The sequence below is a fragment of the Apis florea genome, unplaced genomic scaffold (assembly GCF_048593485.1).
Source record: "Apis florea isolate Af1SG1 unplaced genomic scaffold, ASM4859348v1 contig_3195_pilon, whole genome shotgun sequence".
NCBI lineage: Eukaryota > Metazoa > Arthropoda > Insecta > Hymenoptera > Apidae > Apis > Apis florea.
Window position 1 is genome coordinate 275,892 of NW_028256722.1, and position 19,367 is coordinate 295,258.

At 31.4% G+C, this 19,367-nt stretch overlaps 1 protein-coding gene across 1 annotated transcript in view; it reads left to right on the forward strand.

The window, feature by feature from the left end:
* Window positions 1–19,367, forward strand: part of LOC105735475 (uncharacterized) — a 127,347-nt gene that overhangs the window by 38,407 nt on the left and 69,573 nt on the right. The window lies entirely within an intron of this gene.

A 19,367-nucleotide genomic window follows, 5' to 3' on the forward strand; every position in this document is an offset into this window, starting at 1 on the left:
TTTCGATCGTTGCGTCGGTAAAATACTTTCTCCGCTCGTTGCCGATTATCAATCGGTCGAGTGAGGGCCGACACGAGGTAGAACCGGATAGAATCCGCTAATAACGCTGAAATAACAGCGTTCAGGGTGCATAACCGATGGAAATTGCCGAGTGTTGCGCGACTCCTGATAAAAAAAAAAAAAAACACCCGATGGATTGCCACAGTGTGGCTCGCTCGGTCGGTAATAAAGACGATTTCCTTTGCATCGCGTTAATGCATCAGGGACGAGTCGTTAAAGAAACATTCGGATGCTTCGTTAAAAGCAATGATTATACCGTCTTAATGAAAGAAGAAACGGAGGATTCGCGGATCCATGGGCAAAAATCGCTTGTGATTCGTTACGACAGTTTTTACTTATGAGATAAGTACTTACTTATAATGTGAAACGCGTCAAATGAAACGTGAGATGAGCTTAAAGGGTTTTTATTGTATTGTTCTTGATTTTTTTTTCTTTTTTTTTTTTTCTTTTTGAATTCGGAATTTCGTGACGACGACGATGGGTCGAGTTATTTTTTTTTATCTATGAGCTTTCTAAAATTTGCATAACTATAGCTGCATCATTTTTTGATCGAGGTTAGGAAGTTAAAGGTTCTGAAGAGCAGGATTGAAGTTTGCATTGTGGTATAGGTGTAATATGTTGTTACGTAATAAATTCACGAATCATTATATTATTTTTTAATAAAATGTCAATAATTTCTCGTCACTTAACCACGATATTATACAATGTGTTCCAATTCAAATTAACACAAGTTCGAAGAAAAATCGATGAAAGAAGACTTCAAAAAGTAGAGAGTCATCGAGAAAAATTAAAATCACTATTATCAGTGTAATCACGATCCCTAATCAGGACCATTTTCATCCAAACGCGTATTTCTCAGATATTATGAATGCTGTTTAATATTAACGGGTCAGTGACCGTGATTCCTTGGATGGGCTAAGTTGAACGATGGGAAAAAAGGAGCAGTAACGCGGAGGTGGGGGGAAAGGAAAAAGGTGCACGGTGACTGGATATGCCCCGAGTGTTCGGGTACATCCTGAGGCAGCAAAGTGTGACCAACGTGGCCGCTATCGATTTCACCTGGCGTTTCTTCCGATTGTTCAGGCCAGTTCATGCCTGGTATCGGGACAGGTAAGCGTACAATGGGACATCGTTCCTGTATCCCATCCTTTCCGTCGTTACTCGAACGCTTCTTACTCTTCCATTACCTTAGTTGTTATTCTTCTTCTTATTACTATTATTATTGGTATTGTGAGGCGGTTCGTATTAACGATCGAAATCGCCGCGATAATGTTAAGTCACGTTCCCGCCATTGGCGTCGCTGTCGTCGATGGAAAGTATGGCGGATCGAATCAATTCTATGTGAAAATTATGTGAATTTTGTATGAAATATTTTGCTTCCATTGGATTGTTTAAATTCATCGAATGCTGAAAATAAGATACAAGATATATCTTAAGATATTATCATCTTTTTTGATTTCTTTATATCGCTATTTTTCTATACAACAATAGGGAAATATTTCAGATAAAAATTGAATGATTCTAATAGAAGCACATTTTGATATTATTTATAATTTCGTATGTGGAAAAATCGTATGAAAGTTTAATTGTTCTTTTTCAATAGAACTTATTCATCGATATTTCTGAATTAGTTAGAATGTAAAAGAAGAAAAAGAAAAAGAAACAAATTCTTGAAAATTATATCAAATTCCAAGATATTTTATAAATAAACAGAATGAATGAAATTTTTAACTAAAAATTCGATTTTGTATTAGGAGAATATAAATTGATAAGTGATCGCTCGAGAAATTTTTAGAAATAACGTCGAATTCTCGGAATTTATTCTTGGAACTAATATATTTTTTGAATTTTGGAATTTTTAGAGATAAAATTTTTTAAATTTCCATTTTATAGAGATTGATCTAATTTTTTTCTACATTTTTGATCGATTTAAGTAACTATGACAATATATGCATCAAGAGATGCATATAATTTCTAAGTCTACCACGTGATCAATTTTAATAATAATTTAATAATATTTTAATATTATTATATATTTTCATAATCTTAAAATATATATAGATAATTGCTTTTTATATATTCTATGCATATTTTAAATATATGTTTGTATTTTTTTCTTTTTTCTTTTTTAGTTGCTAGATGTATGATGATGACAAAGAAATAAATATGGAAAGGATAGATGATACAAAAAAAGTAAATATATCAAATTTTATAATTAGATATAAGTAAGCTGTTCAAAAGAAGAGTTGTTTCAGAAAATATAGCGGATTAAAAAAGTAAGTAAAAGATAAATACATCAAAATTTTATAACTAGATATAAGTAAACTGTTGAAAAAAAGATTTATTTCAGAAAATATGGCAGATTAAAAAGGTAAGTATGAGGTAAGTATATCAAATTTTATAATTAGATATAAGTAAACTGTTAAAAAAAAGATTTACCATAAAAAATATTGATTAAAAAGGTAAGTATAAGGTAAGTATAAGGTAAGTACATTAAATTTTTAAAAAATTTTCGAAAATTTAAAGCCCTGGCGTTAAAATTTCGGTTTGTTTACAAACATTGGTTTGTTTATTTACATTTCCAATGTTTGTTTACATTCTCGATTTGTTTATTTACGTTTCCAATGTTTATTTTCATAAAAATTTTCGAAATTTTCGAAATTTTAAAGGCCTGGCGTTAAAATTTCGGTTTGTTTACAAACATTGGTTTGTTTATTTACATTTCCAATGTTTGTTTACATTCTCGATTTGTTTATTTACGTTTCCAATGTTTATTTTTATAAAATTTTTCGAAATTTTCGAAATTTTAAAGGCCTGGCGTTAAAATTTCGGTTTGTTTACAAACATTGGTTTGTTTATTTACATTTCCAATGTTTGTTTACATTCTCGATTTGTTTATTTACGTTTCCAATGTTTATTTTTATAAAATTTTTCGAAATTTTCGAAATTTTAAAGGCCTGGCGTTAAAATTTCGGTTTGTTTACAAACATTGGTTTGTTTATTTACATTTTCAATGTTTGTTTACATTCTCGATTTGTTTATTTACGTTTCCAATGTTTATTTTTATAAAATTTTTCGAAATTTTCGAAATTTTAAAGGCCTGGCGTTAAAATTTCGGTTTGTTTACAAACATTGGTTTGTTTATTTACATTTCCAATGTTTGTTTACATTCTCGATTTGTTTATTTACGTTTCCAATGTTTATTTTTATAAAATTTTTCGAAATTTTCGAAATTTTAAAGGCCTGGCGTTAAAATTTCGGTTTGTTTACAAACATTGGTTTGTTTATTTACATTTTCAATGTTTGTTTACATTCTCGATTTGTTTATTTACGTTTCCAATGTTTATTTTCATAAAAATTTTCGAAATTTTGGAAATTTTAAAGCCCTGGCGTTAAAATTTCGGTTTGTTTACAAACATTGGTTTGTTTATTTACATTTTCAATGTTTGTTTACATTCTCGATTTGTTTATTTACGTTTCCAATGTTTATTTTTATAAAATTTTTCGAAATTTTCGAAAATTTAAAGGCCTGGCGTTAAAATTTCGGTTTGTTTACAAACATTGGTTTGTTTATTTACATTTTCAATGTTTGTTTACATTCTCGGTTTGTTTATTTACGTTTCCAATGTTTATTTTTATAAAATTTTTCGAAATTTTCGAAATTTTAAAGGCCTGGCGTTAAAATTTCGGTTTGTTTACAAACATTGGTTTGTTTATTTACATTTTCAATGTTTGTTTACATTCTCGGTTTGTTTATTTACATTTTCGAAAATTTTCAAAAATTATTTGTAAAATACTTACCTTTACTTACCTCTACTTACCTTTTATTACTTACCTTTCTCTCAGCTGCTTTTTTATTTTTTTATGTTTTTCAACAGTTTTCTTAATTCTAAAGGGTTAAGGAATATAGATAATAGGAATTTAGGAACACGGGAATATTCAGGATTAAGGAACATGGATAATCGGAAAATAGGAAAAAAATAGGACTGAGGAATGTGGAGAAAAGGTAGTAGGAGAAAAGGAACACAGGAATAAATAGGATTAAGGAATATGGATAGTAGGAGTATAGGAAGATAGGAATATACAAAATTAGGAAATATGGATAGGAATAGAGGAATATAGGATAAAGGAACACGAATAATAAGGAAAATAGAAATATAGGAACACAGGAATAAATAGGATTAAGGAATATAGATAATAGGAGTCTAGAAACACAGGATTATTCAGGAATATGCATCATAGAAATATAAAAGATTACCTTTTTATGGAGAATACCCAGTTGTATCTGTCAGTGTACTGAAAAACACATAATTCTATTTAAAAAGACAAAGTTAATTCCTTTAAATTCTCCACATGTCCATCTGTAAAAAATTAATATAATTTAATAGGAGTTTTAAAGAGTTTTAAATACTTATCTTACATTTATCATTTGTATAACTATTTTCTATCAGATAACATTTTTTCTCCGTGCTCTGAAACCTTTTTTTTTTGCTCAATAAATACTTAAATGAAAATATTTCTTTTTACGTACATATTTTTTATAATGAAAGCTATTATATTTTATAATACTAAAGCTATAATAACTTTTATTTTATTTCTAATAGAATTAAAAAATAATGATTACTTTATATTATTTATTTCGATTATTTCGTTTGTTTTTCATAATATTAAAAAACTTTTTAGATAAAAGTTAAATGGTTTCGAAAAGGAAATATTCTTATGTTCTTAATTTTTCCATATGTTGATCCATAGAAGATTTATGAAAGTTAACGTTGATTTTTTAAATAGAATTTTATATTCTTTAATGCTTCAATAAATGCATCTCATCATTTTCTATAAAAAAAAAGTACTAAATTCCATATAGCAAATGACTTAAAGTTTAAAAAATAATTTAATTTAATTAAATATTTTTTAAACTTTTAATGGTTTTGTGCTATGAATGCCTTAGTACTTTTTTATAGAGACTATTGTGTTGCATTTATTAATTCATTAAAAAATATATAATTCCGTTTAAAGAAACACTGTAAATTTCCATAAGGCTTCAATGCGCCCATTTGTGAAAGAATTAAGAAAAAAACATTCCTTTCTTCAAACCATATAATTTTTATCTCATTTTTTAATATCACATTATGAAATATAAATGAGATATTAAAATAATATCCCATTCTATATTTCCTTCAATCCATTAGATTTAAGTAAATTTTTAAAAAATAACTAATTCTTGAAGATACGACTGATAGAAAAGATAAAAGAAGGTAAGTACGAAAGGTAAGTATAAAAAAAGGTAAGAATAAATTCTACACTAATATTTGAATAACAACATTTTTTACGAGTTAACTTACAAAAAAACTGAGGCTACCAGAATATAGCCCTTTCCAAACCATTCAACTTCTATTCCAAGCATTTTTTGATATAAAGCATAATAAAGAAGATATTTAAGAAAAAAGATTGACATCGAAATTCCTGAAGGAAGAAAAATTTTAGTCGAAAAATTCGACTTTGTATTAGGAGAACATGATACGATAGGAGGTCGATCGAAAAATATTTCCAAGAAATGACGTCAAATTCTCGGAATTTCTAAAATTCCTGGAAATGACGTCGAATTCCGAGAATCTTTAAAATTCTAGGAAATGACGTAAAATTCCTGGAATTTTTCAAATGGTTGAAACAAAAGAAACTTTGGCCAAAAATGCGACTTTGTATTAGGAGAACATGATAGGATAGGAGGTCGATCGAAAAATTTTTCCAAGAAATGACGTTAAATTCTCGGAATCCCAGAAAATCTTGGAAATGACGTCGAGTTCTTGGAATATCTAAAATTCTTGGAACTCGGGTCTATTTCTGTGTATCTCTAAAATTCTTGGAACTGACGTCAAATTCTTGGAAATTTCCAAGTGTTCGATCGACATTTTTCGATGTATCTCGCTTACTTTTCGAGATATTAAAAAATGTTTCGAACAAAAGTTACTTGGTTTCGAGGGGGGCACGTCCTGCTGCCGTTCGTTTTTTTCTAAATAGAAGGGTTAAGGAGTTATAAGCGCGAACATGGTTTTTTTAAATGGGACTATACATTTTTCTATACACCAGTCGTTGTCCCCTTGCATTCTCTATAAAAAAGTACTAAGCCATATATGGCAAAAAACTTATAGTTTAAGAGATAATTAATATCTTCTAAACTAATGGTTTTTTACTAAAAATACCCCTAATCATTTTTATAGAGAATACCAAGCTGCATAGATTGGTGTATAAAAAAGTGTATAGTGCTATTTAAAAAAATAAAGCTGACCTTGATAACTTTTTTATGAGTTGATGTAAAAAAAAATTGAATGCACCGGAATACAGCCCTTTCGAAACCATGCAACTTTTATTCCAAGCATTTTTTAATATCGTGAAGAATAAGCGAGTTATTTAACAAAAAAGATTGCCATCGAAATTCCCTGATCGAAGTAAAATTTTTGTCCGAAAATGCGATTTTGTATTAGGAGAACATGATACGATAGGAGGTCGATCGAAAAACATTTCCAAGAAATGACGTCAAATTCTTGGAAATTTCCAAGTGTTCGATCGACATTTTTCGATGTATCTCGCTTATTTTTCGAGATATTAAAAAATGTTTCGAACAAAAGTTGCTTGGTTTCGAGGGGGGCACGTCCTGCTGCTCTTCGTTTTTTTCTAAATAGAAGGGTTAAGGAGTTATAAGCGCGAACGTGGTTTTTTTAAATGGGACTATACATTTTTTTATACACCAGTCGTTGTCCCTTTGTATTCTCTATAAAAAAGTACTGAGCCATATATGGCAAAAAACTTATAGTTTAAGAGATAATTAATATCTTCTAAACTAATGGTTTTTCACTAAAAATACCCCTAATCATTTTTATAGAGAATGCCAAACTGCATAGATTGGTGTATAAAAAAGTGTATAGTGCTATTTAAAAAAATAAAGCTGACCTTGATAACTTTTTTATGAGTTGATGTAAAAAAAAATTGAGTGCACCGGAATACAGCCCTTTCGAAACCATGCAACTTTTATTCCAAGCATTTTTTAATATCGTGAAGAATAAGCGAGTTATTTAACAAAAAAGATTGCCATCGAAATTCCCTGATCGAAGTAAAATTTTTGTCCGAAAATGCGATTTTGTATTAGGAGAACATGATACGATAGGAGGTCGATCGAAAAACATTTCCAAGAAATGACGTCAAATTCTTGGAAATTTCCAAGTGTTCGATCGACATTTTTCGATGTATCTCGCTTATTTTTCGAGATATTAAAAAATGTTTCGAACAAAAGTTGCTTGGTTTCGAGGGGGGCACGTCCTGCTGCTCTTCGTTTTTTTCTAAATAGAAGGGTTAAGGAGTTATAAGCGCGAACGTGGTTTTTTTAAATGGGACTATACATTTTTTTATACACCAGTCGTTGTCCCTTTGTATTCTCTATAAAAAAGTACTGAACCATATATGGCAAAAAACTTATAGTTTAAGAGATAATTAATATCTTCTAAACTAATGGTTTTTCACTAAAAATACCCCTAATCATTTTTATAGAGAATGCCAAACTGCATAGTTTGGTGTATAAAAAAGTGTATAGTGCTATTTAAAAAAATAAAGCTGACCTTGATAACTTTTTTATGAGTTGATGTAAAAAAAAATTGAGTGCACCGGAATACAGCCCTTTCGAAACCATGCAACTTTTATTCCAAGCATTTTTTAATATCGTGAAGAATAAGCGAGTTATTTAACAAAAAAGATTGCCATCGAAATTCCCTGATCGAAGTAAAATTTTTGTCCGAAAATGCGATTTTGTATTAGGAGAACATGATACGATAGGAGGTCGATCGAAAAACATTTCCAAGAAATGACGTCAAATTCTTGGAAATTTCCAAGTGTTCGATCGACATTTTTCGATGTATCTCGCTTATTTTTCGAGATATTAAAAAATGTTTCGAACAAAAGTTGCTTGGTTTCGAGGGGGGCACGTCCTGCTGCTGTTCGTTTTTTTTTATATAGAAGGGTTAAGGAGTTATAAGCGCGAACGTGGTTTTTTTAAATGGGACTATACATTTTTTTATACACCAGTCGTTGTCCCTTTGTATTCTCTATAAAAAAGTACTGAGCCATATATGGCAAAAAACTTATAGTTTAAGAGATAATTAATATCTTCTAAACTAATGGTTTTTCACTAAAAATACCCCTAATCATTTTTATAGAGAATGCCAAACTGCAATGATTGGTGTATAAAAAAGTGTATAGTGCTATTTAAAAAAATAAAGCTGACCTTGATAACTTTTTTATGAGTTGATGTAAAAAAAAATTGAGTGCACCGGAATACAGCCCTTTCGAAACCATGCAACTTTTATTCCAAGCATTTTTTAATATCGTGAAGAATAAGCGAGTTATTTAACAAAAAAGATTGCCATCGAAATTCCCTGATCGAAGTAAAATTTTTGTCCGAAAATGCGATTTTGTATTAGGAGAACATGATACGATAGGAGGTCGATCGAAAAACATTTCCAAGAAATGACGTCAAATTCTTGGAAATTTCCAAGTGTTCGATCGACATTTTTCGATGTATCTCGCTTATTTTTCGAGATATTAAAAAATGTTTCGAACAAAAGTTGCTTGGTTTCGAGGGGGGCACGTCCTGCTGCTCTTCGTTTTTTTCTAAATAGAAGGGTTAAGGAGTTATAAGCGCGAACGTGGTTTTTTTAAATGGGACTATACATTTTTTTATACACCAGTCGTTGTCCCTTTGTATTCTCTATAAAAAAGTACTAAGCCATATATGGCAAAAAACTTATAGTTTAAGAGATAATTAATATCTTCTAAACTAATGGTTTTTCACTAAAAATACCCCTAATCATTTTTATAGAGAATGCCAAACTGCATAGTTTGGTGTATAAAAAAGTGTATAGTGCTATTTAAAAAAATAAAGCTGACCTTGATAACTTTTTTATGAGTTGATGTAAAAAAAAATTGAGTGCACCGGAATACAGCCCTTTCGAAACCATGCAACTTTTATTCCAAGCATTTTTTAATATCGTGAAGAATAAGCGAGTTATTTAACAAAAAAGATTGCCATCGAAATTCCCTGATCGAAGTAAAATTTTTGTCCGAAAATGCGATTTTGTATTAGGAGAACATGATACGATAGGAGGTCGATCGAAAAACATTTCCAAGAAATGACGTCAAATTCTTGGAAATTTCCAAGTGTTCGATCGACATTTTTCGATGTATCTCGCTTATTTTTCGAGATATTAAAAAATGTTTCGAACAAAAGTTGCTTGGTTTCGAGGGGGGCACGTCCTGCTGCTGTTCGTTTTTTTTTAAATAGAAGGGTTAAGGAGTTATAAGCGCGAACGTGGTTTTTTTAAATGGGACTATACATTTTTTTATACACCAGTCGTTGTCCCTTTGTATTCTCTATAAAAAAGTACTGAGCCATATATGGCAAAAAACTTATAGTTTAAGAGATAATTAATATCTTCTAAACTAATGGTTTTTCACTAAAAATACCCCTAATCATTTTTATAGAGAATGCCAAACTGCATAGTTTGGTGTATAAAAAAGTGTATAGTGCTATTTAAAAAAATAAAGCTGACCTTGATAACTTTTTTATGAGTTGATGTAAAAAAAAATTGAGTGCACCGGAATACAGCCCTTTCGAAACCATGCAACTTTTATTCCAAGCATTTTTTAATATCGTGAAGAATAAGCGAGTTATTTAACAAAAAAGATTGCCATCGAAATTCCCTGATCGAAGTAAAATTTTTGTCCGAAAATGCGATTTTGTATTAGGAGAACATGATACGATAGGAGGTCGATCGAAAAACATTTCCAAGAAATGACGTCAAATTCTTGGAAATTTCCAAGTGTTCGATCGACATTTTTCGATGTATCTCGCTTATTTTTCGAGATATTAAAAAATGTTTCGAACAAAAGTTGCTTGGTTTCGAGGGGGGCACGTCCTGCTGCTCTTCGTTTTTTTCTAAATAGAAGGGTTAAGGAGTTATAAGCGCGAACGTGGTTTTTTTAAATGGGACTATACATTTTTTTATACACCAGTCGTTGTCCCTTTGTATTCTCTATAAAAAAGTACTGAACCATATATGGCAAAAAACTTATAGTTTAAGAGATAATTAATATCTTCTAAACTAATGGTTTTTCACTAAAAATACCCCTAATCATTTTTATAGAGAATGCCAAACTGCAATAGATTGGTGTATAAAAAAGTGTATAGTGCTATTTAAAAAAATAAAGCTGACCTTGATAACTTTTTTATGAGTTGATGTAAAAAAAAATTGAGTGCACCGGAATACAGCCCTTTCGAAACCATGCAACTTTTATTCCAAGCATTTTTTAATATCGTGAAGAATAAGCGAGTTATTTAACAAAAAAGATTGCCATCGAAATTCCCTGATCGAAGTAAAATTTTTGTCCGAAAATGCGATTTTGTATTAGGAGAACATGATACGATAGGAGGTCGATCGAAAAACATTTCCAAGAAATGACGTCAAATTCTTGGAAATTTCCAAGTGTTCGATCGACATTTTTCGATGTATCTCGCTTATTTTTCGAGATATTAAAAAATGTTTCGAACAAAAGTTGCTTGGTTTCGAGGGGGGCACGTCCTGCTGCTGTTCGTTTTTTTTTATATAGAAGGGTTAAGGAGTTATAAGCGCGAACGTGGTTTTTTTAAATGGGACTATACATTTTTTTATACACCAGTCGTTGTCCCTTTGTATTCTCTATAAAAAAGTACTGAGCCATATATGGCAAAAAACTTATAGTTTAAGAGATAATTAATATCTTCTAAACTAATGGTTTTTCACTAAAAATACCCCTAATCATTTTTATAGAGAATGCCAAACTGCATAGATTGGTGTATAAAAAAGTGTATAGTGCTATTTAAAAAAATAAAGCTGACCTTGATAACTTTTTTATGAGTTGATGTAAAAAAAAATTGAGTGCACCGGAATACAGCCCTTTCGAAACCATGCAACTTTTATTCCAAGCATTTTTTAATATCGTGAAGAATAAGCGAGTTATTTAACAAAAAAGATTGCCATCGAAATTCCCTGATCGAAGTAAAATTTTTGTCCGAAAATGCGATTTTGTATTAGGAGAACATGATACGATAGGAGGTCGATCGAAAAACATTTCCAAGAAATGACGTCAAATTCTTGGAAATTTCCAAGTGTTCGATCGACATTTTTCGATGTATCTCGCTTATTTTTCGAGATATTAAAAAATGTTTCGAACAAAAGTTGCTTGGTTTCGAGGGGGGCACGTCCTGCTGCTCTTCGTTTTTTTCTAAATAGAAGGGTTAAGGAGTTATAAGCGCGAACGTGGTTTTTTTAAATGGGACTATACATTTTTTTATACACCAGTCGTTGTCCCTTTGTATTCTCTATAAAAAAGTACTGAGCCATATATGGCAAAAAACTTATAGTTTAAGAGATAATTAATATCTTCTAAACTAATGGTTTTTCACTAAAAATACCCCTAATCATTTTTATAGAGAATGCCAAACTGCAATGATTGGTGTATAAAAAAGTGTATAGTGCTATTTAAAAAAATAAAGCTGACCTTGATAACTTTTTTATGAGTTGATGTAAAAAAAAATTGAGTGCACCGGAATACAGCCCTTTCGAAACCATGCAACTTTTATTCCAAGCATTTTTTAATATCGTGAAGAATAAGCGAGTTATTTAACAAAAAAGATTGCCATCGAAATTCCCTGATCGAAGTAAAATTTTTGTCCGAAAATGCGATTTTGTATTAGGAGAACATGATACGATAGGAGGTCGATCGAAAAACATTTCCAAGAAATGACGTCAAATTCTTGGAAATTTCCAAGTGTTCGATCGACATTTTTCGATGTATCTCGCTTATTTTTCGAGATATTAAAAAATGTTTCGAACAAAAGTTGCTTGGTTTCGAAGGGGGCACGTCCTGCTGCTCTTCGTTTTTTTCTAAATAGAAGGGTTAAGGAGTTATAACCGCGAACGTGGTTTTTTTAAATGGGACTATACATTTTTTTATACACCAGTCGTTGTCCCTTTGTATTCTCTATAAAAAATACTGAGCCATATATGGCAAAAAACTTATAGTTTAAGAGATAATTAATATCTTCTAAACTAATGGTTTTTCACTAAAAATACCCCTAATCATTTTTATAGAGAATGCCAAACTGCAATGATTGGTGTATAAAAAAGTGTATAGTGCTATTTAAAAAAATAAAGCTGACCTTGATAACTTTTTTATGAGTTGATGTAAAAAAAAATTGAGTGCACCGGAATACAGCCCTTTCGAAACCATGCAACTTTTATTCCAAGCATTTTTTAATATCGTGAAGAATAAGCGAGTTATTTAACAAAAAAGATTGCCATCGAAATTCCCTGATCGAAGTAAAATTTTTGTCCGAAAATGCGATTTTGTATTAGGAGAACATGATACGATAGGAGGTCGATCGAAAAACATTTCCAAGAAATGACGTCAAATTCTTGGAAATTTCCAAGTGTTCGATCGACATTTTTCGATGTATCTTGCTTATTTTTCGAGATATTAAAAAATGTTTCGAACAAAAGTTGCTTGGTTTCGAGGGAGGCACGTCCTGCTGCTGTTCGTTTTTTTCTAAATAGAAGGGTTAAGGAGTTATAAGCGCGAACGTGGTTTTTTTAAATGGAACTATACATTTTTTTATACACCAGTCGTTGTCCCTTTGTATTCTCTATAAAAAAGTACTGAGCCATATATGGCAAAAAACTTATAGTTTAAGAGATAATTAATATCTTCTAAACTAATGGTTTTTCACTAAAAATACCTCTAATCATTTTTATAGAGAATGCCAAACTGCATAGATTGGTGTATAAAAAAGTGTATAGTGCTATTTAAAAAAATAAAGCTGACCTTGATAACTTTTTTATGAGTTGATGTAAAAAAAAATTGAGTGCACCGGAATACAGCCCTTTCGAAACCATGCAACTTTTATTCCAAGCATTTTTTAATATCGTGAAGAATAAGCGAGTTATTTAACAAAAAAGATTGCCATCGAAATTCCCTGATCGAAGTAAAATTTTTGTCCGAAAATGCGATTTTGTATTAGGAGAACATGATACGATAGGAGGTCGATCGAAAAACATTTCCAAGAAATGACGTCAAATTCTCGAAATCCCAGAAATTCTTGGAAATGACATCGAATTCTCGGAACCACTGAAATTCTTGGAAATGACGTCGAATTCTCGGAATTTTTCGAATGGTTGAAACGAAGAAAGCTTTGACCAAAGATTCGATTTTGTATTAGGAGAACATGGTACGATAGGAGGTTGATCGGAAAATTTTCTAAGAAATGACGTCAAATTCTTGGTATCTCTTCAATTCTTGGAAATGATGTCAAATTCCGAGAATTTTTAAATTTCTTCTGACGTCAAATTCTTGGAAATTTCCAAATGCTCGAACACTAGAACGAAACTTTTAACCAATAATTCGCTTTTCTACTAGGAAAACTAATTTAAAAATAATTTTTTCACATTTGTCATATACCTACCATTCCCCTACTTATTTTTTTGTCATCTTTCTTAGCATTGTCATTTTTTTTAGAGCTTGAAACCATTTTTTTTCCCAAGTTATATAAATTTAGATATTATCTTCTTACACGTTTACCTTCTATCATGAATACTATCGTTGTTGTGTGCATTTTTTATCATATTTTTAATTTTTAATGTAGGCACTTCTTTTTTTTATGTTGGAATATTTCGATAGTTTTTATAATAACCTGTTGCATAATGCATTATACCGGGTATCCGAATATCATTATCTAGTGTATCTCGCATGTGATTGTGCAAATTTTCTTATAAATTAGATATTATTTACATGATTTATACTTATCTTTTATGTAATTATCTTTTTAAATTGACTTTTGAAGTAATTTAAATTAAAACTCGTTCTTCGGTTTCATTATTGCAAATAATGCTCGAATTCTCAAAATGAATTTTGTTTCAATAAAAGACAAATCTTTGAATTTTATTTCTATTAATCTACAATCTAGAATTTATATAGAGACTGCAATATGATTAGCTACAATAACATATATACTACTATCTTCTTCTTTATAACAAACTAACCTAACATAACCTCTTAATGATCAGAACAATTAAGTACATCTATTAACTAGAAGTTATACGTGCGCATTGATATAAAAAAAAAAAAATCAACCAACCATTTGTTCTTACCTTAGAATTCAATCAATCCTCTGATTAATAAGCGTAAGCAATGTAATAATTAATCAACCAACGTAGTTCGATTCTCATCGACGAAGACCAAGAAATCCAAGAAGGAATAGGATGGAGTTGACGCCAATGGATGATGCAGCTAATAATATCGAATGTATCGCGTGCTGTGCTTATGGAATCGAAAGGATTAGAGAAGATCTAAGTACTCATTCCTTTGGATCGATTCTCAGGCGTGGCTGAGCAAACACAAAAGGGGCATCAAGATGCGGAATAAGTGGCCTCCGAGACAAACCTCCTTCCGGTTCATCGGAGGAGCATAAGGAACGTTCCAATGAGATTTCAGAGATAACAATTTAGATTCATGCACCGTTGGAAACAGTTGTTCGGATTTTCTAACGGTGAAATTGAATTTTTCATAAGTTAGTGAGGATAGTTAGTGTTCCTATTGTGGTGAAGGAAACAGGCATAATTCAAAAATAATTCAATAATATATGTAATAGATTTTTATTTCTCTATATATACGTTTGTTACATTTTATTTGCTTGAAAGATTAAAATTAATGAAGAAGGAATACAGATATAGAAATATAAAAGATGAATTTGAAAAATATAATTACGTTCTAAATGAGGTACAAATCGTAACTTTTTTATGTTTTAATGTATGTCATTACAAGTATTTGAATAATTATACGTATCATGCATCGCTTTGAAAATTAGGTCTTAATATATTGTTTATAAAACTGAAGTGAGATATACTTTGATCTCGTGAATAGCAAAAAGTAATTGATTCGTTTGAAGAAAATAAAATAAAATCAACGATGATTGATGAATAATACCGGAGGAGAGTATGCAAATTAATTGATAAGGACTGCAACATAATAGAAAAAAAAATTCTAAGTATAAAAAGTTTTATTAGCTCGAACTCGTACCCTCGTTAAACCATATCTAATGAGTTTAAATTAGATAACAAGACGGTATTTCAATTCAATTTTATAAAAGGAAGATCAAATTACTCGATTATGCTATGATACATTCGAATGCTTTCAAACTTTTGCGCTATTTTATTTATAAATATAAATACTGTATAAATACTGTACATGTATAATATAATATATCGTTTAACAATACAATATTTATTACTGCTCGATATATTCTTATCGTATTACAATATTATGTAATGTGAAATAATATTAATTTTCTTTAAAAAATATGAAATTTCGCAATTTATCTCAAAAATCGAAAGAAAATATTATATCCAAGACCAATTATTCAATGTAATATTAAAAGTACTCTTTGGAATTTCTCTGAAATAAACTTCAATTTTGCCAATTTATTTCGACAGTACTCTTATCTCTTTCGATTTTTTTGAAATTGAAATAAATTCTCCTATGTTAAACAATTTTATCGTTATTGAACTAACGGCACAATGATCCATGTTGAATAATAATTACGCTTCGAAATCGCTTCGATCAATTAAAAATCGTGGAAATGTCTACACCTTTAAATGCTGTTACGTTTGTATCGCATTTGTCGGTTCGCATAAATTCTTATACCCTGTCAATCGTGGCGAGAAAGCAAGAAAATCGGTGTACAAGTTATTTTCCTTTCGTTTTGAATTAAATTTATGTGTTCTGATGGAATTAGAATTATTCTATTTATTTATTTCTTTCTTTCTTTTTTTTTTTTTTAATTATAAATTCTAAAAAATTTAAATTCTATCTATCGAACTTTTATCAATCCTCTGAATAAAAAGATTTTCGTATTCCAAGATTTTATCTTTTCCTCGATCATTGACAAGAACTTTTTAACTATTTAAAAATTTTCTTCTGGAAAAAGCTTTCTTTAAAAAGAAATTTTTTTACCTCTTAAATTTACCATCCTTTTTTACAATATGAATATTTTCTGTCTTTTTAATTTAAAAGGATTAATAAAAGTGCACAATTTGATCCATTATTGTTTTTTCTTACATTAAATTGTATTTCACAAAATCTTGCTTAAAAGAACTCGATTTATCTTTATCAAACGAGAGAGAAATTATTTTCAATACCATTTAATAATTCCACGATTATATAATTTTCCATTAAGATAAAATTATTTTACCCCTTATATTGTACTCCTCTCGTTTGCATCGATTAAAAATTAAATTCTTCATCAAACTATTCGACAAAGCTCAAATCGATTTTCCGCCAAACACGAGAAATCGCGGTGAGACGCATTGGCGCAGATTCTAACACCAGTTTTTCCGCCGGTTTCCTCCTGAACTAACGGCGTTCCATTCACCAGTCATTCGCTCGAATACACCATAAACTGGAAGATTTTATGGACTCCGCCAGCCCCATAAATCCGAGCCAATGGACGTAGGAAACGCGGTGCAAACGTGTCGCTACGCTCACCGAAAATCCCCGTTCAAATTTATATCTGGAACGGAGCTTCCAAAACCCCTCTCGAATTTAATTTACGACGCGGGGAAAGCGACGAGTCGTTTATTAAACGCTCGATCAGGCGAAAAGCTTTTTCCGTTATAAAATTTGTTCTACCGCTTATTTATCGACCATTGCTCCTTCGACGCGAGAAACATTTTAGAGAAGAGTTAGGCAATTTCGTATTTGATTTCGAAGAGAAATTGACAGAGAACCCGTGCGTTTATATTAGCTGGTTCAAGAAGGGTAAAGTTAAAGGAGAGATTGGTGAGTGAAATCGGTTCAAGTATTTTTTTTTTTTTTTTTTTTTTGAAAATACAGTGAAACTTGAACTTTAAACTAAAACTTATAAAATAGAGTATCGATAAGATTTTAAGATTTCAAGTCAATTTTAGAAGAATTAATATCGAACGAATTTTGACTCTAGAAAAAACATTTTGATGCATGATATTATTCTTCCTCCGAAAACACTAGAGACACTAGGTCGTAGAATTACAACCGATACTCTATTGTACAGAATTAAAATATTCAGAGATAAAATTTTCTTCTTCAAAACTGAATTCCTTCTCAACGATGAAATCTAATTTCTTTTCTCTCGAAGGACGGGTGAAATTGTAATCCTGGTGATCGATAATTAACCCGATGGTTGCACGGATCGCGGGAAAAACATGGGAGGAGAAGTTGATTCTCTTCTGGTATTTGCACGCTCGGTTTCGTGTCTTTTATATCAACTATAAATTGCGAACCGTAACATCCACACCAGAGATCTCTCCACGATAACTCGATCCTTGGCGTCCTTCTAGTTACCAACACGGTGTAACGAATTCTGGGAGTAGTAAAACGTGTAATTTGTGCAACGAGCACCGGTTTAACGATTTCGACCACTTTCTAACGGAAAAGCTAAGCGATTTCTCGAAGTGTGGAGGATTCTGCAAGTATGAATTTACACGTGTCTACTACAATTTTTCCATCCTCTTATCAGTGAATAAATATATATATATATATAATATAAGTAATATTAGATTTTATACAATTTTGTAATTTATCAAAATCCAAAGTCCAAATCCCGCCTCATACTTTTATCCTTAACTCCATTTCTTATTAATCGATTCTTCACAGTCGTCAAATATATGTAATAAAAAACCCAATGCACTAAAAAGAACGCTAAAAGTTATGTTAAAAACTTGTCCTAATTATAAATTTAAAAATACAAGATTTACGAGCACGATATATATATATACACATATATAATAGAATCTTAATTAAATTTCTAATTCTATCTACAATTTTTTTATCCGTAAAGAGTGACACTAGATAAATGGAGCCAATCGGAGGTAATTTATTTAACGCGTTACAAACTGAAATTTCGTTCCGATACATCGAGCCCTGTTGCACCCGATATTCAAGTAACTTGGATGGTGCTAATTTATGAGCGCGAACGTTGTCACATTGATGAATTAAACGCATCGTTGCACCGTTATCGCGTGCGATATCACGACCGCACCCATCATCCGACGAAAATCGATCTTCCACGCGGCCTCCGCTCACCTGTCGTAACACGGTTGCAACCGTAAAGTGCGGTAAGAACTTGCAAAGATTGGCCACCACCTGGTCGAACACCTCCTCGAGATAAAACTCGATCCGATTGGCCCAAGTTTTTGGACAATATCTTTTTCCTTTAATTTTAGCAGTAATAATAAACGGGCTTCTTCGAAGATAAACCATCTGTTTTTATTCGTGTAAATGAAAGCGAGCTGCATACTTGGTTATCTTTCCTTAACTTAATTTGTGATGGATCTTGAGAAGGATAACATATGGATACGATATATGGATACTTGCTATTTTAATAAATATAACAAGAGATTGAAATATTGTTTCTCTTCATTTGTGCAACTCAACTTCATTTACCAAGATTATATTAATTAATAACGAACGTTTTTTAGCTAATTGTATAACGATTAAGCTGTTCACTTTATTGATCGTACAGATTCTCTTCGCCTGTAATTCCTTCCCTTCTATAATTGAATAATAACTTCTTTGATGAATAGCCACTTCCACTTGCGCGCGCATGTATCCATGCGCATACTTTCATTCTCGAATCGAAATTAATCGAATCCTTCGACCAGTCTCAAATCTGAAACAATTAACTCTTCGAATAAACATAGAAATTTCACTTACTCGTTACGAAAAAAAACATTCCTTAAAATTTCGATTCGTCTGTACGTAAGATCATTCGTTCCCTTCGCCCTTAAATCGATTGCTCGACAGTTGGAGAGCACAAGAATCTCGACGGGAAGAGCTTGTTAATCTCAGGACGATTGCGATAGTTATTGGTCACGGTTCGACGAAGAAGAAGCGCCCGCAGGAGAGGGCACCTTCCCCCTCCCTCTTTCTCTCTCTCACTCCCTGGCAAACAGCTCACACACGTTTCCAAGATTTTTACTCGGCCCGGTTCTCGTCCTTTTTGCCCAGTCTCTTCCCTCTCACCGGCCATCCTTCTTCATCCTCCATCGCTTCCTTCGCTCCCAAGACCTACTTAGCCAAGGATCGAGAGAGATCAACCCATGTTTCCATCTCTCTCTCTCTCTCTCTCTCTCTCTCTTTCGAAACGAGGCCCTGGCAGAGGAGGTGTCCAGATGACCAGGGGCGTACACCGACGA